We start from the raw sequence: 25,802 nt of genomic DNA, 5'->3' as shown, positions 1-25,802 counted from the left end.
TTCTTAATGCTAGAAGTATGTGGTAAGTGTGAGAATGGCACTAAGCTTTCTAGTTCCATAGCGATACTTAATTTAGAAAGAATACTTCAGTTATGTATTAAAACTGTAACAGGTGGTGCATGCCTTGGAGTATCCGTGTACTCTACCACAGACTGGGTTTAGGTGAGTTCATGTCTACAATCCTCCACTCACAGGATTCCTAATCACAGTCATGTCACCGTGAGGAATTGCTGAATGAAGGCAAAGGGATGTGGGTACAATTTGGGGAGTTTATTCTCAACCATTCTCTTGGTGACTGGTTACTGAGCAGCGTAGGCAGAAGCCTGAGAGCAGATTATTTGAAAGTGAGGAGTACCGCGCCTTAGGCCATGGGTTTATGCTTTTCACAGAAAATGGATGGAATTGGGGAATATGATACCCAAAACTCAAAGTCCAACAAAACCCTAAAAGCCTATGTAATAAAAATGGAATTTAACTTAATCTGTCACCATAAACCAGTGGGCCGCATTATAACTAGACAGTATCATGAAATATGATCCCCTAAAACACCTATAATGAATTCCATGTAATAAAACCAACATTTCATTGAGTCAGTCATAATCAAATATTGATCCTAACTATTGGTAAGTGAGACAAATGGCAGAGACTTACCTGTTGATCATCTTCATACTTTTACATAGTTACATAGTATGTACAGCACAGAAACAGGCCATTTGGCCCAAGTCCATGCCAGTGTTTATGCGCCACTCGAGCCTCCTCCCACCTTTCTTCATCTCACCCCATCAACAGATCCTTCTATTCCTCTTCCCTCATGTGTTTATCTAGCTTCCCCTTAAATGCAGCTCTGCTATTCGCCTCAACTGCTCCTTGTGGTAGCGAGTTCCACATTCTAACCATTCTCTGGGGGAATACATTTCTCCTGAATCCCCTATTGGATTTATTCATGACTATCTTATATTTATGACCCCTTGTTTTGCTCTCCCACACAAGTGGAAACATCTTCTCTGCATCTACACTATCAAACCCTTTCATAACCTTAAAGACCTCGATCAGGTCACCCCTCCGCCTTCTCTTTTCTAGAGAAAAGAGCCCCAGCTTGTTCAATCTTTTCTGATAGGTATAACTCTCAGTTCTGGTATCATCCAAGTAAATCTTTTTTGCACCTTCTCCAGTGCCTCTATATCCTTTTTATAATATGGAGACCAGAACTGTTCCAAGTGTGGTCTAACCAAGGTTCTGTACAAGTTTAACATAACCTTGCTGCTTTTCAATTCTATCCCTCTAGAAAGTTGTCAGCCTTATTTAAAAAGGGCAGTAGACAGAAGGCTGGAAACTATAGACCGGTTAGCCTAACATCTGTGGTAGGTAAAATTTTGGAGTCCATTATTAAGGAGACAGTAACAGGACATTTGGATAATCATAATTTAATAGGACAAAGTCAGCATGGTTTTATGAAGGGGAAGTCATATTTGACAAATTTGCTGGAGTTCTTTGAGGAAGTAACATATAGGGTGGATAAAGGGGAACCAGTGGAAGTAGTGTATTTAGACTTCCAAAAGGCATTTGACAAGGTGCCACACAAAAGATTATTGCTTAAGATAAAAAATCACAGGATTGGGGGTAATATTCTGGCATGGATAGAGGATTGGCTATCTAACAGAAGGCAGAGAGTTGGGATAAATGGTTCATTCTCAGACTGGCAATCAGTAACTAGTGGTGTTCCGCAGGGGTCAGTGCTGGGTCCCCAACTCTTTACAATCTAGATTAACGATTTGGAGGAGGGGACCGAGTGTAACATATCAAAGTTTGCAGATGATACTAAGATGGGGGGGAAAGTAGTGAGCGAGGAGGACATAAAAAACCTGCAAGGGGACATAGACAAGCTAAGTAAGTGGGCAGAGATTTGGCAGATGGAATACAATACTGGAAAGTGTGAGGTTATGCACTTTGGCAGGAAAAATCGTAGAGCAAGTTATTATCTTAATGGCAAGAAACTGGAAAGTACTGAAGTACAAAGGGATCTGGGGGTCCTGGTGCACGAAACTCAAAAGGTTAGTATGCAGGTGCAGCAAGTGATTAAGAAGGTCAATGGAATGTTGGCTTTCATTGCTAGGGGGATAGAATATAAAAATAGGGAGGTATTGCTTCAGTTGTACAAGGTATTGGTGAGACCGCACCTGAAATACTGCGTACAGTTTTGGTGTCCATACTTAAGAAAGGACATACTTGCTCTCGAGTCAGTACAAAGAAGGTTCACTCGGTTAATCCCGGGGATGAGGGGATGGACATATGAGGAGAGGTTGAGTAGATTGGGACTCTACTCATTGGAGTTCAGAAGAATGAGAGGCGATCTTATTGAAACATATAAGATTGTGAAGGGGCTGGATCAGGTGGATACGGGGAGGATGTTCCCGATGATGGGTGAAACTAGAACAAGGGGGCATAGTCTTAGAATAAGGGGCTGCTCTTTCAAAACTGAGATGAGGAGGAACTACTTCACTCAGAGGGTGGTAGGTCCATGGAATATGCTGCCCCAAAAAGCTGTAGAAGCTACATCATTACATAAATTTAAAACAGAAATAGACAGTTTCCTAGAAGTAAAGGGAATTAAGGGTTACGGGGAGCGGGCAGGAATTTGGACATGAGTCTAGGTTCGGATCAGTCATGGCCCTGTGGGTAGCGGAGCGGGCCCAGGGGCCGTGTAGCCTGATCCTGCTCCTATTTCGTGTGTCTAATTCTGTTAGATTCAGGAGATGGTTCTGTGATAGTAGATTGGCGGTTAGGATCAGATCAGCCATGATCTTATTGAATGGCGGAGCAGGCTCGAGGGGCCGATTGGCCTACTCCTGCTCCTATTTCTTATGTTCTTATGTTCTTATGACTCAATGGTAGCAATCTCACCTATGAGTCATTAAGGCTGTGGATTCAAGCCCCACTCCAGACACTTAAGCACATAATCTGGGGTGATAGTTCAGAGCTATACTGAGAGAGTGCTACACTTTTGGAGGTGCCTTCTTCTGGATGAGACATTAAACCAAGGTCCCATCTGCCTGCTGAAGCAGACATAAAAGATCCCATGGTGCTATTTGAAGGAGAGTTGGGGAGCTCTCCTGGTGTCCTGGCCAATATTTATCCCTCAACCAACATTACTCAAAAAAAAACCCAGATTATCTGGTCACTAATCTCATTGCTGAGAACTTGCTGTGCCTGTGCACATATTGGCAGTAAAGCGGTTTGGGGTGTCCGGAGGTCATGCAAGGCACTAAGACAAGTTCTTTCTTTTCTTTTGATCTAGCTTTTAAAACAAAATCATTTTTTTATGATTGCCTGTGGAGCTCTGTCTGCTGTTCATCGCCTTTCCTACAGAACATGAATAACTGCACTGCAAGGTAAATAATTGTAGGTGAAGCATTTGGGGACATTTCTGAGAGACATGTGAAGCTACTACATAAATATGAATTCTTTCTTTCCTCCTTTCGTTTCATTTCAGCGGCGCAGTGCTGCACAGGAGTGGGGTCAGCCAGTAGGATTCCCTTCGAGCCTGTCTACCCCACAGTATTGGTTTTGGGATTGGTCTCTCTAGAGACCTATCATAGACCACTCTGGATGTGTTTTCTTTTTCTAGTTTTCAACATTCAGGCTCCACAGCAGATGTCTGTAGATAGGAATATTTTTGAAGTAAGGCCTTATTCAGAAATAAAATCCATAGACGTGATGCATGGTAAGGAATGTAAATTGGGAAATATTTACTGTCAAATGTATTCACACATTTAAATTTACCATATTAAATTTGCTATATTTACCCTGAATGTTTTTCAACAAAATTAATTTTGTGTGAAAATGCTGGCAAACTCATATTGAACTAAATATCCTTTGTGCCAATACGTCCTAATTTACAGTCCAATCAGTAATTAGTGTAGAATCCCTTTTACTTTAAACATTTACATTTCTGGCGGGTTTTTTTTCATTCTCATTTTTTCTCTCCCTTTCTCTTCCACTGCTGAATGTGACACTCTGTATCCATTATGTTGGATCGATAGAATCTGTGCCAAGTGCTCCTGAGGACCGTTCTTGGTCAGATTGCTATCCATAAGGCACATGGGCCTAGAAATTCCCTTGGGTTTGCGCCCATTTAGGGGCGCAAGAGTAGGTTGCGCCGGAAGTTGCGTCGCTGCTGAAATTAGGTGGGCCTTTAAATCGGCGTAAGCCGGTAGCGCTGCGCCGGCACCGATGACGTCATCGGTGTGCGCAGCGCCCCGGTACCGCCCGAAACCACGCTGATCCCCATCTTCAGTAGCGGCCGCCTCTTCCCTGGCGGCTGCTAACAACGTTTTGAAAACCTGGCCGTGCTGCAGCCTTAGAGGCGCTATTTAAAGCGGAGGTGCGGCCGGCCGCTTTTTCGGCGGCCGCCTGCCCGCACCTCCTTCCCCGGCCTCCTCCACCCCCTCCCCTGCGGCATTGCCGGCTGGTTTCCGTGGAGCCCGGCACTTCGCCGTTGTGCCGGGCTCTTTTGCCGGCACTTTCAACGGGGCTCCGGCCGTTGCAGGCACCTCCCCCTTAAGAGAAGGGGGAGGCCTGCAGTACAGCAGCCTGCCGCTCCGCATCGGGTGGCGCAGCGGGACCGGCAGCGCTGAAATTCACTTTCAGCGCCCCAAGCGGGGCGGGCACACCCTGTACCAATGCCCGCTTCCGCTTTGGGGCGCTGAAAGTGAATTTGGGGCGGGCACAACTGGCTCGGCGGCGGGCGCTAAATTTCCGGCGCAAACGTGCTGGCGGGGTGTCACCGAATTTATAGGCCATGATGTTTCAGTTGCTCTTATAAGGATGTTAAACATAATCAAACCGTTTCAGAAAAAATTCTAAATATTGGCACGAGTTGACAGCTAAGGACTTTCCTGCATAATTTGAGGACATGGGGACAGGCCAATAATTCACAACATGAGGAATCCAATGTATGATTAAATAGAGTCACTGGGTATAACCTCTGGAATGCTTTTCTACTCTGCACCAAGCTGTCCCAGGCTAGGTAAAACAAGGGCCACATGCAGAGCTGGTCTTCATTCAGACTGTACCCACACTTAGAGGAGCACTTCCTACTGTGTGAATTTTTCTAGTTCCTACACCAACCATTCTTATTGCCTTTCTATGTGAGATTTGGCTGGAAATGTTTTCACTCGCTTCCAGCAGAGTTGGGGATGTCCAAACACACATCATAAAGTATCTTAATAGAGAGAAGAGACTTTAATCCCATTAGTCTGGCTGGATTCACAGTCAAATCCCAGCACTGAGGATGCTATCATTAACCAAGTGCACTGCCCAGTCTTAAAAGCAATTTTTTAGCTTTTTTAACATTCATTCTCGAGATGTAGGCATCGCTGGCAAGGATGGCAATCATTGCCAATCTTTACTTGGTAGTGCGCCTTCTTCTTGAATGCAGTTTAATACAACCGAGTGTCTTGCTAGGCCACTTCAGAGGGCAGTTAAGAGTCAACCATGTTGGTGTGGAATGGAGTCACATATAGGCCAGACTAGGTAAGGGCAGCAGGTTTCTTTCCCTAAAACATATTAGTGAGCCAGTTGGGTTTTTATGACTCGCTTTTTAAAAAGACAGGATTCAAATTCTCAATCTGCTATGGTGGAATTTGAACTCAAGTTCCCCGTACTACTAGTCCATTAACATGACCACTATAATAACGTACCGAGGAGATTATTGAATCATGAATCTGTGATCACAGATAATGCACACATCCCAGTAAGAAGCCACCCCAACTGCTTTAGTGAGTAGAATTATTGCTTTATTAATTGGGTAAGAGGCAGTACTTCAAGTTATGTCCTGAAATTAAAATTTACAAGAAAATAAGATAATGTCAAATGGTTTTTATACCCCAATGTGCTGCACATTTGTGGGCAGTGCCATCATAAAAATTCACCAAAGTAACCTTAAGAGTGACAATGCCCCAGTGCAATCTTGACCTCTGACAGAGATGGCCTCATTTAACTCAATACAAAGACATGGCCTTTTTTTGAGCTAACATCAATATAACGGCAACTGAACAATGAAAGATAAATGATTTCTGGACAGACAAATAGATCATTTGTGTCCATTAATACAATGCCATTAGAATATTTAATAATTGCTAAGATGTACTTCACATGTTCTGCATAATATTTTAAACAACAATATTTTTGTACTTTTAATCTATTAAATTTATATATTGACACATTTTTCTCCAGCAGTAAATGTTTTAAGTTTAGTTGATCATTATCTGGTGATGAGTTCAGGGCTAATTCATATATCCTAAAATCTGTTCCACTGCTCCCTGTATTCCTCCCACTTGTAAACTGCAGGTAATCAAAAATAAAAGTGTATGGAACGACTGAGAAACTAGTTGAGTCCTTGTTAAGTGCTTGTTGATGGTTTTGTTAAATTGAAACCGTGTGGATTCCATGGGGTAATATAGAAAGAACTTTCCATTCTTGAAGGTCGTTTGAGTGTAAGCATTCAGATTGGAAAAGAACAGAGTGGGCAACTGTTAGATTCTGTTACTGAGGACTTTGCTGCTGTAGAGCTTGGACACTGGATGTTCTGTGGGCGTGGTGGAGCAGTTGGTGATGATGATGGTCAGGGAGCAAGGAGAATAGTACTGTGCCAACTAATTGCCTTAGGGTTAGACCATGGAGACCAAAACACAGATTACCTTGACCGCACTGAGGAAGTACTTCATGAGGGTCTGACTCAACAAAGATGACTGACTGTTCCAGCTTCTGCACAAAGACCTTCAGGGCAGTCAGTGCCTAGACATAAAAGTGAACACAACGAAACCTAGAATTTTTATGCCACTCGGTTCTTCAGCCACCCACTGAAGACATATTAGGAGTCAATTGGTATGTTGCTCATTTCTGCATTAGGGACATGACTGAAGGAATGCAAGCACATGCGTTAAGTTCAGCGGCAACAGAAACAGAACAGCAGGACTTAGACAGGAGTGCAAGATGTTCAGTCATTGGGTCCATGAATTGAGGCAAAAGGTTGAAAATTATTATTGCTAATTGCTTTTTTATTTATCTAGACAATTCTGTAATTATCTTTAAACAAGCATCTTAAATTTGGATGTGGCCACTAGCAACTCGGCCTCCCCTTTTCGCTTTCTCAGGCTAAGAAGGAAGCAGCTCAATTACAATGAGCAATATTTGCTTTTCCACTGTTCATAAAGGTTTCAATGTAGCTCTAGAGCCTACCAGTAGCGCCTAGTCCTGTGGTGAAAGGAATTTCTTCCCCTTGAGCTACCGCAAACTCATTTTACATGAGATTCCACCTTTGTTCTTAATGACCCTCTCTAAGTCCTTTAAATGAATAAAATTATTGAATCATAACACCTCCAGGGCACAAGACAGCAGGCAACCCTGCTAGGTCATCAGTCCACCAATACTGTGTTAGTTTTGGCTACATACTATCTGGAGACTACAGTTTTAAATCTATCCTCTCCTCTCTGGACAGAAGCCAAATGAAATAATAATACCAAATCAAATCTTTTCATTGGTGATAGGAAGTCTGCACAAAAGTGTTTTTACAAGAATAAAATATATTTGCGTGCGTATTAGCCAGGGCCTTTCTTACTGCTGAGGGGTTCTGTTTACCTTTATAATAAAAATACACTTTGTCATGGTCAATGACTCTCGTAAATTACTATGTAGGTGCCAACCACTTTTCTAGGTTGCTAAAACTAACTAAAAAGAGACTTCTGCAAGGCTTTGATGAACTACGGAGAGCATATGTATCTCTGGGATACGGTCTGCTGTCTACAGATGGCGCAACCCAGTCTGATTTATTAGGTTCAACCTTGTAAGTTCTCTTACCTACAACATTTACTTCTTTAGGGACTTGTGTCTACTGAAAAGCTTTCAGCGCATGCCTGAGTTCCAGCTGATTTGAAGTTATTTCAGAGGCTCACTTTTGCGTGTTGTTTGACAACATTTAAAAAAAATATTTCTCTCAGTCTTTTGCTGAACAGCATTTCTTTCATGTGTTCTTTGCTCAGAGAATGTCACACAGCTGTAATGTTTTATTGATTGCAATAAAATGAAAATAGCGCAGTGCAAAACCTAAATAGAGGTTAATGCCATCCTGGAGGCATTTTGTCCAAACCTAAACATGTGTCTATGCAAGAGAAAGTTAACCCTTTTAATACTGAATTAGATTGACATCTGTAGAACACAGACATCTCTCCCATCACTTAGGGTACAATTATACTGTCACTTCAGCAATAATGCAAAGTGGATTTGAGTGCACATTAGTGGAAAATGGCTGTATAAGTCTGTATATTTCCCTAAAAAGAAAGTAAAGCCAAATGTTTTTATACCCCATTTATTCAAATCTCCTCCCCCTCCCAAGTTCTCTCACATTGGATTTGCACGAAATGCAGTCTAACTCCAGCCTTAACATGCTTCGGAATGACATTCTGTAAAGTTACTGCAATATGTGCAGCACACTATTTAAAATAAAGTGGCCTGGTGTCTCCGCAAGTTTGAGCTGGTTTCTTCAGCACAACTCGCCCAAAAACAGCCAAACCAGCGCAAAAGATTGTGGAATTTCAAGCCCAAATTTCGTTTAGCGCAAATCGAGATTCCGTGATCTTTTGCGCCGGTTTAAAAAAAATCGTGCTGGAAGCCGGCCCCGCCCACAAAACTGGGCGCGCCCCCATGGCGAGTTTCTGCTAATTGCGCCCACTTGCGGGCCTTCAAGGAGGCTCTTAAAATTAATCTTTTTGAGGCGCAAGGACACCTTTTTAAAAGCTTTTAGGTATTAAATATTTAATTTACTAAGAAACTGACTACTGGACACCAATGAAACTAGTAAATGGTTTTTAAAGTCACTTTCAGTTATTTAAAATCAGGTTACTCACAGGTGGTAGACTTGACACTCCTATTAAAAATGCTTATTTTTGTGAAAAACCGATTCAGCTGTATTAATAAAACTGCACCAGGTTACTACCACTCTTAAGTACATCAAGGAATATTTTTAAATGCAAGAAATAAAACACAATTACGTAAGGAAACGCTGCCTGCTTGCGTTGGTTCATGGAAGATTTTCCGTTTAACAATATGCAAATGTACTTGAGCTGAAACTTGAGCAAAAAATTCAATTTAGAAAACTAGCGCAATTCTGAATGCAATTTGCGCCCGGATTGCCGATTGCGCTCGAAGCGGAAACTACCCCAGTCTCTCTCCTTAAAATAAGATGGAACATGAATAAATGAATTACAGTATTATATCGTTACAGAATGGTTTGGTGAGGTCCTAGTAAAGAAAGAACTTTCATTTATCGCATTGCTGATTGTGCGACCTTGCTGTGCGCAAATTGGCTGCTGCGTTCTCCTACATTACAACAGTGACTACACTTCTAAACTGCTTCATTGGCTGTGACATGCTTTGGAACGTCCTGATGTCATGAAAGGTGCTGTACAAATGCAAGATTGTTCTTTCCTTCTTTTCTAACTTTCACATTCACAGTCAAAGAATTACTTCTGAAGTGTAGTCACTGTTGTTATGCAGGCAACTATGACTGCCAACATGTGCATAAAGAGCAATGAGTTTACCGGCCAGATAAATTGTTTTTTTTTTGGTGATGTTGGTTGAGGGATGAGCATTGGCCAGGACACCAGGAAAATTCCTCTGTTCTTCTTTGAATAGCGCCATGGGATCTTGTACACTCACCTGAGAGGGCAGATGATCCTCGGTTTAACATTTCATTTGAAAGACAGGTAGCTCCAACAGTGCAGCAGCACTGCACTGGTGTCAGCCGAGATTATGTGCCCAAGTCCCTGGAGTGAGGCTTGAGCACAAGACAGTTATGAAAAAACTTCTATCTTTTTTGAAGCTAAAATAATGTAAGATTTTAGGGATTATGCTAATGGACGGACTGACCTAAATTAATTATGGTAGGGTTCTGATGAAATCAAGGACAGCACACTAGGGATCTTAGGCAGTCTGGAACATTGGCTTCATTTGGACAGCTTTGTCCAAGGTCTAGCCTTTGAATCACCCAGCAGCCAGGTTTTTTTTGGCTTGGCGCATACGTCTGAAACCTCCAAGGTCCCAAGGTCCTGCATCAAAGTTGAATCAGCCCTCAAGATCTGTATGTGACAAGATAGTTCAAGGTTTATTGAGCCGGAAAGGACCTGTCTTGTGGACCTATGCCTTGTTGATTAGGCAAAAGAGAATATCTGTATAAAGGAATAAAGCAGTAAAGGAAAAAAATCAAAAAAGAGATAAGAATGTGCTGGAGGGGAAATAGACACTGGCACGCAGATCTGTGAACAAGTGGACAAATACCAGGAAAAGAAAGTTAAGAGGGTTTATGCAAAAGGTTTCTAATAACATAGGAATGTACCGAACCGGAAAAGACCATTGCAGTCCATCTGGCTAGTCTGAGTGCAATAAGGTAACTATTTCTAATTATAACCTAGAACAACTAGAAGGGAAAATTCTAAAGACAAACTGTTGTCATTGATGGTGTTTTTAGTTTTAGGGTGGATTTTAATAATTATGTTCCATATCATTTGTGTTTTAGTGTCAGAATTTCATTTTTTGAGAAAACCTAAATGTTACAATAAACCTTTGATTAAAAAATATCAACATTTAGAAAAAACAAACCTGCTCAGCTTGTCAAATAGAGATTGATACATTCCTAGGTTCAATTTTCATCACTCCTCTCATTCATAGTTTGTTTGGTTGTTTATTTATTTGCTATTTATCCAGGGTATATAGATATATACACTTGAGACTAACCGTCACAAACCATGCTGGGCCTCAAAGGGGAAAGCCTGTCTTAGCAAAAGGTTGTTAATCAAGGTGAAAATTTACTGCAGGGTTCAAACGTTAGTACTTTTTTTCACAAAGTTTTTTTTCTCTTCAGAGCTAAATCAACTCCAGATTCACCTCCAAATATAACATTCCATATTAACAGAGCTCTAGATGGGTGGTGTCAGATGGCAACAACCATGTGCTGCATTGCCGTTTGATGCTACGTAAGATATTGCCAGCTTGAAGCAAGCTAGCAGGTGAAGCTGTTTTATGCCATTTAACTGATGTTATTTTAGCCAGTCACGTCACAGGGTTCTAGCCCAAGGGTGTAACAAACAATATTATTGCTTAGCCAGTGTAATAATTAGTTCATCCATAGTAAGTATGTCTTTGGTGTTGTTGTAAACTGAGCCAAAGGACCCTTGTGAACCTATAAAGCTTCTCAAGTTAAACAGAAACACTAGTGGTCACATTTGTAAATTAGCTATAAACTTGTTATGGTGATAGGGTGCGGGGTATCATGTAAGTGACTTCAGGAGACAATGTTTCATTCTGCTAGGTGGAGTTAGAATTATTGAAATAAGATCCACTATGTTCCATGTATTATTCAAAAGAATATAGTATATTCAAAGTTAATTGATGTGTCTGTTTTGTTAACAATTTTTAAAATCCAGTTTTTTTTACAGACTTGTTAAATAGGCAGTTAAATTCTTCAGCTTTGAAGTCATATTCTCTTAATGAATTGATTTAAATGTATTGCATGTTTAAAGAAGTTAGGGTACGTAAAGATAAATGATGTGGAAGGTGATATTTGATGAAACCCTTTCCTCAGAGTATATGGAGAAAATTGGATTGCACAAGTATATTTACGTGGTTCGAAAGCATCTTCAATGTTACTTTTGTTTACCATTTAACTGATATAAGAATCATCGAAGTGTACAGCACAGAAGGAAGCCATTTGACTCATTGTGTCTGTGCCAGCTCTGCACTAAAGCAATCCAAAACTAATCCCGTTGCCCTGTTTTCTCCCCATAGCCCTGTGCCTTTCTCTGCTTCAAGTATTTACCAATTTTCCCTGAGCAACGATCTCTGCCTCAACCACTCCCTGTGGCAAAACCTTCCATGCTCCAACAATCCTCTGTGTAAAGTAATTTCTCTGACCCTCTCTTCCTCACTCTCTTTGTGATAATTTAAAATTGATGACACTTTGTCACTGACTCACCAACCAGAGGAAATGATCTTTCCATATTCACTCTATCAAAACTCTTCATAACTACACACCGTAGTCTCAATGTAGCCTAACCAATGTTTCTATAAATATATCATTACTTCTTTACCCTTGCACTCTATGCCCCATTTATAAAACCCAAAATGTTATTTGATTTTTTGACAGCTTTACCTACCTGCACTCACACTTTAAGTGAAGGTGTATTTGTACCCCTAGGTCTCTCTGTTCACCAACACCTTCAGTGTTTTCCACTTAAGTGTATCTTCCCATTTCTTGCTTCCCTCCAAAGATATATTACCTCACACTAATCTGCTTTAAATTGCGTCTGCCACCTGTCTGCCCAATCCACTAACCTGAGTCTTCCAGAAGTTTTTACAGTCTTCCTTGCTGCTGCCAAAATTCCTGCTTTAGTGTTGTCAGTAAATTTTGAGATTGTGTTCCCTAACCCAAGTTCAAATCACCTATAAGTACTGAGAACAAAAGTGAGGTGCACCAGTTTCAAGCAACACTCATTTATCCTAGTACGATAGCAAAATCCTGCAGATGCTGGAAATCCGAAATAACAACAGAAAATGCTGGAAAAACTCAGCAGGCCAGGCAACATCCATGGAGAGAAAATAGAGTCAACGTTTCGGGTCAAACCCGGGTCAAGACTCATTTATCCTACCTCTTTGTCTCCTGTTTGTCAACCAACTTTCTATCCATGCTGCTACATTGCCTCTAATTCCGCACACCTGAATTTTTCTATTAAGCCTCTTGTAAGACACTTTATTGAATACCTTCTGAAAATCCATATACACTACATCTTCTGCATTCCCTCTCATTTCTTCAAAACTCTCTCTTAAATTTGTCAAAGATGACTTGGCTTTTAACAAATCCATAATGACTACCCTTGATTAACCCATGCATTTTTATATGCTTACTACTTATATCTCATACTATTTTTCTTAACTTTAAAAAATAGACGGGCTAAATTTTAATCATCGGGCAGTGACTGGCGAAGCATGCCAGCTGGCCACACAACAGTGCCTACAGAAAGCCCGGCTCATTGTGATACCCCCCACAAGGCTGCGAGTGTAAAACGAGTGCCCCAGGGCAGCCCACCAACACTGCAATATCGGGCAGCCCAGAGTTCAACCCGGCCCAGAAAACGAAAGGTCAAGGGGCCCATTAGCAGGGGCCTAGGTTATTTCTGTGCAACCTGGAGGAGCCTCCTGGCCAATGTTCCCTCTCATTTTTTTTTGGTGCACGGTCCCTTTAACGGGCTGCGCGGCCCATTCAAATTTTCGCGCATGCGCGGTTTCTTGCATTAAAAAGCCATGAACGGCCTATGCGGGACCTCCAGACTGCCGCGCGACAGCGCAGCTGAGCGGGAACATTGCTTCTGGTCCCACAAAAATCAATCAAAACTTACCTTTGGGCCACCAACTTCAAAAAAAAATAACTGCAGTTGTCTGATAACAATTTTTAGTTTAATTGTAAACATTGTTTTATTGTGGTGCCGTCATTGAATTTGAATTTGCATTGAGAGGTTTACAGTTTCAGGAGTCCTAATCTGCAGGCTTGTTGTCCTTCCATAATCCTTTTTTATTATCATGTTCCAGTTTATGACACTTTTCAAAAGTTATCTGGAGTGATTTCAGCTCTGGTATGAAAAGTTAGCAAGCAACCCAGCTTTTCGCCAGAGTGAAGATTATCAAGATGAATTCAATGTAAACGATACGTAAAATTGGCCTTGAATCACTCCACAGTCCCTCTTTGATGCACGTTAAGCGGTTCCGAGCAGCAGAGGAATGCTAGTGTGGTGATGTGGTCACCCCACTGGCATCTGTCCAAAGTACCTGCATGGGCCAATACTTTTCTATTGCTCTGCGAATGTGGAAAAATGCAGACCTTGTGTTAAGTGAAACAAACTGAAGTCATGTGGAGTGACTCCATTTTGATTTATATGAATGGGGCTTTTGTGTCCATTTAGTGCTTCGACTCTGTGTAATTTCAGGCTGCCACTTCTTTGTAGGTGTAAATTGGATTCCCTCTTTACTTGTAACGTTCTGAACTTAATAGCCCTCCAACAGCTGTATTAAAGTACCAAAATTAATTAGCTATACTGATAAACAAGCCACACAACTGAAAGGCATCTCATTAATAACTGCCTGTGAATATAAAAGATAAGCAAACAAAGAGGGAATACATGAACCTATTTTAACTGTAGAAAATATTTCGGAAAGAAATACTGATCAACAAAATGGGTTTTGTAGAGTATTATTAACGAAGGAGGAAGTGGCAAGGGTATTAATAGTCAAATTAAACTAGCAAAGCTTTATCTGTTACATAAAGAATTAATTTGGACAAAGCCCTTTTTGCTTTTCTTTTCACACATCACCATTATCCCCATAGAAACTGTAAAATGATTCTGCCATTTAAGCTCCATCCCACTTCCTGATCTAATTTGAAATGCAGTCAAGTTTGAAAAGCAAACCTGACCATTTTTAAAATACCAAATGCAGACAGAATTCTAAAATCACATTTAACTGGGAATAGAGGAAATCAAGTATCAGGTTTCCTCCACTCCGAGTTCAGTTTAGGTGTTTTTTCCACTTTAATTTGGTAAAAATATAGCTCTACTTATAAGAATTAGAGGGAGCTAAATAGCCCATTCATCATTATTAATATTATTTCCAGCTCTTTTTAATGAGTTAATTAAAAATGATTTTAAGGTGAACATTGTCCTCATTAAATTAAAAATAATACAAGGTGGGTAACAAAAGTTGATAAAATTACCAGGCACAATATTGGGAAATAATATTGTACTGAATACACATTATAAAATGGTAGGATTGAGAATTGCCAATTTAACCCATCTAGCTTGCTCAATTCCATCTCCCCCCCACCCCCCACCACCCCTCACCTCCCCAAACAACTTTTTCATGTTTCTCCTGCCTCTGCAACAGACTTATGTCCCTATATATATATATATGCCCCCTGAATTAGGAATTACTTTTTCTTTTGAAAGCTTTCGTTGCATCTTCTTTAACCATGCCAGGTTGCAATTACATTTAGCTTGCAGTTTCCTTAGTGAATAATAATATCCTCGAGCTCTCATTTCCTGGTTCAACATAAAAAGCTTCACCACATCCACCCCACTGATTCCATCTTCTCCAGTGAGAACAGATTTAACTGCCGTAGCCTCTTCTCACAGTTCACTGATTTAAGACATTGTACCATCCGTGTAGCCCTTCTTTGATCCCTCTCTCTTGCCTGTCTCTTTTTTGCGAACCCAGTTCCCAAAACTAGACAAGATCTTCAAATATGGTCTCACCAGTGCCCCATAAAATATCACTGTAGCTCCTTTGGACTGCTGTGCACAGCGATGGCCTTGGCAATTGTTACCATATCAATAAGGATATATAAATCTTTTCTTTGCTGTATTTCATTTAACAGTATAGTCTTCATGGTGTAATGTTGTTTGCTATTTCCTTTAGCTTAATACAATGTATCTCGCATTTTTCAATATTACATGCTATTTGTTATTCATTTACCAAGTTGCTTCATGTCCTCAGATCTCTTCACCGAATATCCCTCTCAAATTATCTTGCTTTCCCACAAAACATAAAATCATTTGCAAATCTGAACACTTTGCTAACAATATCTTCATTAAGATCATTAATAAATATCAGTGCCCCAAGACTGATTCCTGAGAGAACGCCACTGATCTGAGCTACCCAATTAGGGCTTTCATTTCCCATTATTGAGACCATCATTAATTTACAATTGACAGTTGGGTGGTGTGTTCAGGTTGGCGATTTAAGGGGAAGCTAGATAAGTACACGAGGGAGAAAGGAATAGAAGGGTATGCTGATAGGGTGGGCGGAGGCTCGTGTGGAGCATAAACACCAGTTTCTGTGCTGCAAACTCGATGTAATCCTGTGTAAAGTAACAGCTACTGCAGGAGATAGGCACATCTGACACAGCTGCTATTTTCTTTCAGACGCCCTGCCCCTGTCATCTCCCCACCGAGAAGTACCTGGCAACGGAGGACTCCTTTTGCTCTTGTTTTATTACTCTACCATATTGGTATCACAACCACTACCTGTTCCTCTCCTTGGCTTGATTATGATTACTTTCTATTTAATTCCAATCAAGATCATTAGTTTCCATCAAGGGGCTATTTGGAGACTCTTTATCCCTCTGCCCCACGGTATCCCTCCCCCCACTTTAGCCCTGTGGTGCCAGAAGTCATCCGAACATACGAAAATGGCAGCCAGGAAAAGACCAGCTGGTCCATCAAGCCTGCCCCACATTCATGATGCCTGTAGCATCGTGATTAGACACTCCCACCCCCCTCGCCCCCGACCCCCCGCCGCCCCAAGCAACCATGAAATAATCTGGGCGAGGCACAAAACCAGAAAAAGAAACCCATGATGCCTAGAAGAATGACTCATTCATCAGCAGCCTTCATAGTTCTCTGGTTTAGACCCGTGCCAAATATTCTTTGGGGGTAATTTTTCAGGGGGTTAGTGGGCACAATCGGTGGTGGGTCAGATGGGAAAGTGTTTTTTTTTACAACGGGTCGGGACCCCTCTGTCAACCCGCCGCCACGCACCTTTACCAAATGTCAGGTCTGTCATTGTTGAGCAGACCCGACATGCAGTGGCGGGGGAGGCGATTCAGGTCATTATGATCTTGTTAACGCAGCATTAAGAATTATTTTCAGCTCACCTTCAGAGTTTACTAGGTCACCCAGGGGTCCACGCTGCTCGGGGATCACGTCAGGTAAGCAGGGCGGAAGTTGAATGGCCATGGAATCATCTCATTACTTGAAAGCTGCAAATGTGCTATAAAAGCTCCCATTTCACAGCTGTTCACTTTCCAAGCTTACTGCATTTGGAAGACAGATTGAGCTTTATGCAAGTTGCAAGTGTTTGGAACAAACTCTCTATCCAGTGTCACCTCAATGGAACAACCTCTCTCACCATCTGTCTTCTCAAGTTCACCTACCATCTATTACATCAGCATCAGTGCCCTTGAAACTATTTCACCTTGGTCCTCAGAATCCCACCATGATCAGCCCCAACACCAGCAGCACCAGGCACACCAGCAGCACCAACAACAACACCAACTTTCTCCACAATCAACTGATGCTGCACAGGACAGGATACAGGGCATCAGCACCCGACCACATTGCTGCCTGGGACACTGGGGACGGCCTCATCATGGCCACATTTACTTCATTTGACCCTGCATGATGCACCAGGTTGGCACCATCCCACACCAACACCATAAAACATCCCTACAATGCCCAAGCCATTCCTTTCGTGCTCATCACTATTGTGGGGGTACCGTTATGTCTCACCAGTCACCAACTCACTAAGCCACTTCGAAAGGTGCACACAAATCTGTCCAAGAACAATGTTTGACAGCACATTAACAGAAACTTGACATGAATATTGTCTAAAACACCCAAGTGCCTATCCTTGTGTGTTGTTAGTTGGTATGATTGGACTAGGATGAGGGTGAGTGTGAGCGGTGGCTAGTGCGATGGGGAAGTGGTAATGTACATAGAGAGGGATGGGTGGAGGTGCAAGGTAAGTTGGTGTAAGTAAGGATGTGCAGGAGTATGGTAGGGAAGGCAGAGTGATGGGGATGTGATGAGTGCCACCGCAGGATAAGGTTGAGTGTGGCTTTGCAGTAACATTTCGTGATCTACTGAGATCATTGAAAGGTTTGCATCACTGCAGCCTGGTCCTCCTGACGACATCCCTGCTTGTGTCCTCCTGTGCAATCAGGCTGCGTTGATCTCCTGGGGAAGTCTCTTCTGCCCATTGGAAGGAAAGAGAACCTCCCTGTGTGCTGTGACTCCTTCCATAAGCATATGGAGGGAGTCATGGGAGAGCCTGGGTGCAGCCATGCACCTCTGTGCATTGCTTCTCAGTGTTTGCAGCACTCAATGCTGTAGAACACTGACAGCACAAATGTCAAAATTAATTTGCACATGGTCCCTTTAAGGTAACTGGCTGGTCATCAGACCCACTTCCTTCAATTAGCCGGCAAATGCGCTGGACGGGCTTAACAAGCCCAATCAGGGGAAAATCGTTTTGGACAGCGGACTGGTGCCAGCAGCGAGGCAGGGACCCGCCACCAACGTCGCCCGCCATGGACCAACCGAGGTTGGTAAAGTCCAGCCCGTTGTCTCTTAGTGCAGCCACTTCTAGCTATGGTTCTTGTGGGTTGTTCTAACCAGATGTTCCATACTCCAAAAGAATACAATGAAAATGCTTCACTCTCCAGAAACATCTTTTGGAATAGTCCACACTCTCCAAGGACTCTGAATAGTTCTCCCTCTGAACAATTGCTTTGATATTATGTACTTTTAACATTTTTATGCTTGACCACCATGAGAGATGGATTAGACATCATTGGTTGACCCCAAATATTAAGATACCCTAAAGATGAGGAGGTATGTTAATTATCTATATACGTTGTGTTGTCTATCCTCTTTATTCACATAGCTTAAAATATCAAACAGCATTCAGACTTCCAACACCATTTTCCCTCAATATTAAAGGTCTCTGCTTCAGTTTGTCGGGACTATTGACACTATCATTGCAACATCATTTATTGAAAACCAAGAAAGAATTTTCAATTGCTTATGCACATGGCATAACAATTTTTTTCCATTTCAAACTTTGGATTAGTTAATGGGGAATCAAGAGATATGGGGATAATGGAGTTGAGGTAGAAGATCAGCCATGATAGAAGAAACATAGAAGATAGGAGCAGCAGTAGGCCATTCGGCCCCTCGAGCCTGCTCCGCCATTCAATGAGATCATGGCTGATCATCCAAATTCAGTACCCTGTCCCTGCTTTCTCCCCATATCCCTTGATCCCTTTAGCCTTAAGAAATATATCTAACTCCTTCTTGAATATATTTAATGAATTGGCCTCAACTTTTGTGGTAGAGAATTCCACAGGTTCACCACTCTCTGGGTGAAGAAATTCCTCCTCATCTCTTTCCTAAATAGCTTACCCCTTATCTTTAGACTGTGACCCCTGGTTCTGGACTCCCCCGCCATCAGGAAAATCCTTCCTGCATCTAGTCTGTCTAGTCCTGTTAGAATTTTATAAGTTTCAATGAGATCCCCTCACATTCTTCTAAACTCCAGCGAATATAAGCCTAATCGACCCAATCTCTCCTCATCCGTCATTCCTGCCATCCTAGGTATCAGTCTGGTGAATCTTCGCTGCACTCCCTCCATGGCAAGAACATCCTTCCTCAGATAAGGCGACCAAAACTGCACACAATCCTCAAGGTGTGGTCTCACCAAGGCCCTGTACAACTGCAGCAAGAAATCCTTGCTCCTGTACTCGAATCCTCTCGCTATGAAGGCCAACATACCATTTGTCTTCTTAACCACCTGCTGCACCTGCATGCTTACCTTCAGCGACTGGTGCACAAGGACACCCAGGTCTCATTGCACTTCCCCTTCTCCCAATCTATTGCCATTCAGATAATAATCTGCCTTCCTGTTTTTGCCACCGAAGTGGATAACCCCGCATTTACCCACATTATACTGCATCTGCCATGCATCTGCCCAATCACCCAACCTGTCCAAATCATGCTGGAGTTTCTCAGCATCCTCCTCACAGCACACATGCCCACCCAGCTTTGTGTCATTTGCAAACTGGGAGATATTACATCTATTTCCCTCGTCTAGATCATTAATATATATTGTGAATAGCTGGGGTCATAGCACCGATCCCTGTGGTACCCCACTAGTCACTGCCTGCCACTCGGAAAAAGACCCGTTTATTTCAACTCTTTGCTTCCTGTCTGCCAACCAGTTCTCTATCCCAGTCAGTACCTTACCCCCAATCCCATGTGCTTTAACTTTACACACTAATCTCTTATGCGGGACCTTATCGAAAGCCTTCTGAAAGACCAAATATACCACATCCACTGGTTCTCCCTTATCTATTCTGCCAGTTACATCCTCAAAAAATTCCAGTAGATTAGCCAAGCACGATTTACCTTTTGTAAATCCATGTTGACTTTGTCCGATCCTGTCACTGTTTTCCACGTGCTCTGCTATTACATCTTTTATAATGGACTCTAGCATTTTCCCCACTACTGATGTCAGGCTTACCGGTCTGTAATTCCCCGTTTTCTCTCTACCAAATTTTTTGAATAGTGGGATTACATTAGCTACCCTCCAATCCATGGGAACTGTTCCAGAGTCTATAGAATTTTGGAAGATGACCAGCAATGCATTTACTATTTCTAGGGCCACTTCCTTAAGTACCCTAGGATGTAGATTATCAGGCCCTGAGGATTTATCGGCCTTCAATCCCATCAATTTCCCTAACACCATTTCCCTACAAATACTGATTTCTTTCAGTTCCTCCCTTTCATCAGACCCTATATTCCCCGACATCTCTGGGAGGTTATTTGTGTCCTCCTTTGTGAAGACAGAACCAAAATATGTATTTAATTGGTCTGCCATTTCTTTGTTCCCCATTATAAATTCCCCTGATTCTGACTGCAAGGGACCTATGCTTGACTTCACCAATCTTTTTCTCTTCACATATCTATAGAAGCTTTTACAATCAGTTTTTATGTTCCCTGAAAGCTTACTCTCATATTCTATTTCCCCCCTCTTAATTAATCCCTTTGTCTTCCTTTGCTGAATCCTAAACTGCTCCCAATCCTCAGGTTTGCTGCTTTTTCTGACCAATTTATATGTCCTCTCCTTTGATCTTATGCTATCCCTAATTTCCCTTCTTAGCCACGGTTGATTAACCTTTGTTGTTTTATTTTTAAGCCAAACAGGGATGAACAAATTCTGTAGTTCATCCATGCGATCTTTAAATGGTTGCCATTGCCTATCCATCGTCAACCCTTTAAGTAACGTACCCCAATCCATCCTAGCCAACTCGTGCCTCATACCATCATAGTTTCCTTTATTTAAATTCAGGACCCTAGTCTCTGAATCAACTACTTCACTCTCCATCTTAATGAAGAATTCAATCATATTATGATCGCTCCGCCCCAAGGGGTCTCGCACAACAAAATTGCTAATTAATCCTTTCTCATTACAAAATACCCAGTCTAAGATGGCCTGATCTCTAGTTGGTTCCTCGACATATTGGTCCAGGAAACCGTCCCATATATACTCCCAGGAGTTCCTCCTCCACAGTATTGTTACTAATTTGGTTAGCCCAATCTATATGTAGATTAAAGTCACCCATGATAACTGCTGTGCCCTTATTGTACATGTCTCTAATTTTCCCATTTAATGCTATCCCCAACCTCAGCATTACTGTTTGGGGGTCTGTATACAACTTCCACTAACATTTTCTGCCCTGGTATTTCTCAGCTCTACCCATAGAGATTCCACATCATCAGAGCTAATATCCTTCCTTACTATTGTGTTAATTTCCTCTTTAACCAGCAATGCTACCCCACCTCCTTTTCCTTTTTGCCTGTCTTTCCTGAATATTGAATACCCCTGGATGTTGAATTCCCAGCCTTGGTCACCCTGGAGCCATGTCTCCATAATCCCAATTATATCATATCCGTTTACATCTATTTGCGCAGCTAATTCATCCACCTTATTACAAATGCTCCTCGCATTAATACACAGTGCCTTCAGGCTTGTTTTTTTAACACTCTTAGACCTTTTAGAATTATTATTTACTGTGGCCATGTTTGATTTAAACCCTTGATTTCTCTGACTGCAACTTTTGCTTTTCTCCTCCCTGTCTTTTGCTTCTATCCTTGCTTCCCTTTCCTCTGTCTCCCTGCACAGGTTCCCAACCCCTGCCATTTTAGTTTAAACCCCGCCCAACAGCACTAGCAAACACTCTCCCTAGTACATTCTTATTGAATGGCGGAGCAGGCTCGAGGGGCCGAATGGCCTACCCCTGCTCCTATTTCTTATGTTCTTATGTTTAGAATTCTATGTATTGCTCACCAATTCCAGTATTGCTTCCTCTTCACTTTCCTTTTGTGACGAGAAATAAATGTCTTCATTAGAAAAGGAAATTCAAGTTGTCCTAACGTCAAGAGTTTTCTCGTTATCAGATTCATCAGCAGGCTGACATGTGTTCAGTATTGATGTTCAGAAGAGACCAGCAGGAAGCCCACTATGTGCTAAGTCTGATGCTTAAAGCGAAAGAAAGACCTTTTAACATGGAGTGACTGAACAAATTCATTGACCACTATTCTCGGGAAGAACCTATTGCTGAAAGTCAATCTCAGTTGGTGTTTCTTGTGCATTTATGCATATTTTTCAGGAATTTCACCCAATGTTATCTGCTTCATTGTTCCAGGTTACAATATCCAGGTTATGAGGTCCATAGCCCCACAGTCGATCAGTATTGTTCAATCAGTATAGTTCTTGAACCTGGAGCGGCCAATCTGTATCGGGAGCGGCTCTGCCCAGTCAGTTAACTGGACATCCAGCTTTCAGTAGACTCTGAGAAGAGCATCAAATTCTGCTACAGTGCTTTACTGTCTGCAGAACACTATTGCAACATGATATTGTAACTCCAAAGGACTTTGTTACTGAACTTTAAGCTGTAAGTTCATATTCATGATTTCCCATCTGGTGAGATGCTGATCTTTTGTCTGAGATCTGAAGGTGTCGACCCTGTGGCAAATAGGACAGAAGAGAGAAAGCATTGAAAGTAAAAGTGTTAAGAGATTGATATGGTATTTCTCACAGGGCCATTTTCATATGTTTTCTGATGGCTATTCTACCTTGGATCTAACTATTCCTAACCGCATTGGTGAATGGTTTCCACAGAATAGACACAATTCTAGATTAGACAGTTTTGTGACACTAAGTGGCCAACTGATATGCTTAATCTGGGAATTCTGTCACCCCAGCCCTCTTGAAATTGTTACTATTATTTTCAGAGTTTTGCTGTTCAGTGCTTTGCAATTCTTGGCTGTTTGAGTTTTCTGAAACTTCCTGGGTGAAGCAAAATTGATTTAATCTTGGTCTCTACTACAAATCTTGCCATTAATACACCTGCACATTTCTCACGTAACATTATCCACTGCCTTGCCTTATCGGGGTCAAAACGTTGAGGCTTGAGGATATTACCCTTTGTACCTCACTGGGATAAGCTTGAATAGGAAAGTCCTTTCAAGCAGACTTGAATAAGCGCATATCACACTGCGATGAGAGAGACCATTTGAATACGTCATTATTTAAAATGTAATTTGCAAAAACTTTAAAAAAATCATTTATTCATTCACTAACTCATCGTAACTGAACTTGCATAATTGTTAGAATTTTCTCTTCCACTGGCCAAAATACATCCTTCTCCAGCCCATAGACTTCAGTGTTAGGCCAGTAGAGGAGCTAAGGGAGCCCAACAATGTTCATTTCTCCTTCTGTGAGATCGAGTGGCTGACTTCCAGATAAAAGTCCCTTCAGCAGCACCAGCAAGAACTGACCATTCAACTGAGGTGCCACGATCACTTCAATGTGGGAAAGGTTTGTGTTAGCTGTAGTTTTGATACATCCCAAGAACCCCTGAAATAAGTCAATAATTAACATTGAACTAAATCTGTTGTTTCTCCTTCCCTTGTTTCCATCGCTTAAAACATAAAATAGCAAGAGCGAACTGTAAAGGTCCTTTAGGACACAACAGCAAGTGTGATAGCACCAGCATGTATAATTGTGTGATGAGTGACACTGTTCTGCCATCACTCACTGACGATATCATCACCTAAAAGCTTGCAAACTTGAAATTCAGAACGGAATGGAAAAATGTGCTGTAAAAGTTTCATTTTCAATAGATGCAAGAGGGATTTTCATCCTGCCCGCAGTAATAAGCGCTCATGGGATTTACCTGCCAAGGTCACGCTCCCTTCCTGCAGGTTCCTGCTCTTTAGCCTGCTCTACTGAACAGGCGGGAGGAAAACCTGCTGGAAATCTGCAGATTAGGCTCCGATGATGTCATTGGGGCTCGACTGCTATTTTAACCACAGGCCTGCGTGGAGAAGTCGTTGGCCAGTTTAGGAGTCGGGACCAGAAGAGACCCAAGAAGGTAAGTCGTTTTAGTTCCTTTGACTTTCTTTGTGGGACCAGGAGGAGCTGGACTGCTACTCTGCTCCTCCGGGCTTCCCCTCTTCCCCCACTCCTCCCCAATCGCAAACTTGTCCAAAGCTCCTTCCCTTGACTAACCCCGGCGGTGCCTGTAATGTATATACCTTTAAGGGGGGAACTATGTTTTACAGTTCATGTATACTGCAGTACCGGCAGTGACCACACCTGTATATAACACTGAGTAGTAATCTGTACAGATCAGTTGCAGTGTGAGCCACGTTGAGTAAACACCTGTTGTACCGTTCTCCGCAGTCTGTGTCTTCTTATACACGGACGTAACAGTGCCCTCCTGCCGCCTGACATTGTGCTTCCGCCCACTGGCGAGCTGCCACTTCCCACCGGTTACAAGTGAGAGACTGACTGAATCTATGCCAATGAGACCCTGGGGCCTCATCCCGCCCAACTCCCGTCCCAAGTTAAAACCGGGGTTTCAGTGTATGCTGTAGCATAAATTTACCCTGACAACAAGTGCAGTTGGATTTTAGCTGAGCTTTTGGAGATGGCTTTGAAACTTTCAAATAGGGCTGAGCCTCTCCTCCTTCAATGTCCCATCCATCAGCAACCAGTTTGAAGTTTGGTATATTCAGAACTGCAGATTTATGACCCAGATTAAATGATTTGGATTCAGGTGGGCTGTCCCTTTAAGAATATGAAGGTGGAGTTTACAAATTCACAGTCCCAGTGTTGTTCCACCTGCCAAGAGTGCGTATCGCATATTCAGGGTTGGAGGTTATCACGCTCCACAGGATTTACTGTCCATTAACTAAATGGACGTAAACTTCCGTGGGCCCTGCTGACCTCTCCTTCCAAATTCCTGATATGCACTCTTGGAGTGCGAAGGTTCTACACCAGGAGCACGAATCTATCCTATGATGTCCTGCATGTGTGCTGGGCCATATTGTTATTTTTGTGCCTGTAAGGACATTCATATATTTTGTGGCCATCCACTCTGGCAGCTGCCAGTTTCCAGCCTTTGTACAACTGAAAACAAACTGTTCTGATCCCAAGCGTTGTACAAAATTAACTTCCAAACTTTCGGCATTTGTTAAAAATGGTTGTGATGGGGAGGGAAAAGGCTTCACTGCTGCATAATTTGTGGGATTTTTCCAACAGGAAATATTTTTGGAATGAGATAACATTCAGGAATTCATTCCAGGACGTCTATGCCTTTAAGTCCCAAATTGTAAATTCTGTGGGTAGTGCCTCAGTAACCGTTTCTTAAGAGGTGAAGATCGTGATGCTGGGTTTTTTTCTCCTAGTGGCTAGCAGGCTTATCATTATGGAATGCAAATTCCATAATCTTCCCACTAAACGAGAGTGGATCAGCTCCTTTCTGTCGCAGCGTGGAGTGGAAAGGGCTAACCATTTAAGAGAATCCGGTACTCTCGGGATCAATTCATGGCCCGGTAGCATCCAGGGGAGGGGGGGTGACCTGAACTAAGGCAGGAGACGGTAGTGAGTGCTGCCTTGCTCTGGTACTGCAGTTCCTCGTGTAGAAAACATGAATTCAGGATGTGAGACAATTGATCCTGGTCCACGGATGGGCAGCAATTCTCTATTAACACCTATAAAAGAAGGTAATTTACTCCATGACCCAGAAAGTGAAGGCTTAAATAGTTCCGGAGCCTCAGATGAAAATCAAGTTTTTATCA

General features: G+C 42.2%; 1 long non-coding RNA gene across 1 annotated transcript in view; it reads right to left on the bottom strand.

Annotated features, from left to right (window-relative positions):
• Positions 1 to 22,716, bottom strand: part of LOC147116640 (uncharacterized) — a 29,789-nt gene extending 7,073 nt beyond the window's left edge. The window contains exon 1 of the long non-coding RNA XR_015078847.1: positions 22,003 to 22,716. This is a non-coding gene — a long non-coding RNA (uncharacterized LOC147116640). The remainder of the gene's footprint in view (positions 1 to 22,002) is intronic.
• Positions 22,717 to 25,802: the final 3,086 nt, after the last annotated feature.

The sequence above is a fragment of the Somniosus microcephalus genome, chromosome 6 (genome assembly GCF_052327205.1).
Source record: "Somniosus microcephalus isolate GS21.2 chromosome 6, FLI_Smic_1.0, whole genome shotgun sequence".
In the NCBI taxonomy this organism is placed as follows: domain Eukaryota; kingdom Metazoa; phylum Chordata; class Chondrichthyes; order Squaliformes; family Somniosidae; genus Somniosus; species Somniosus microcephalus.
The sequence above is the reverse complement of the archived record's forward strand: the minus strand, read 5'-3'. Positions and strand labels throughout refer to the sequence as shown.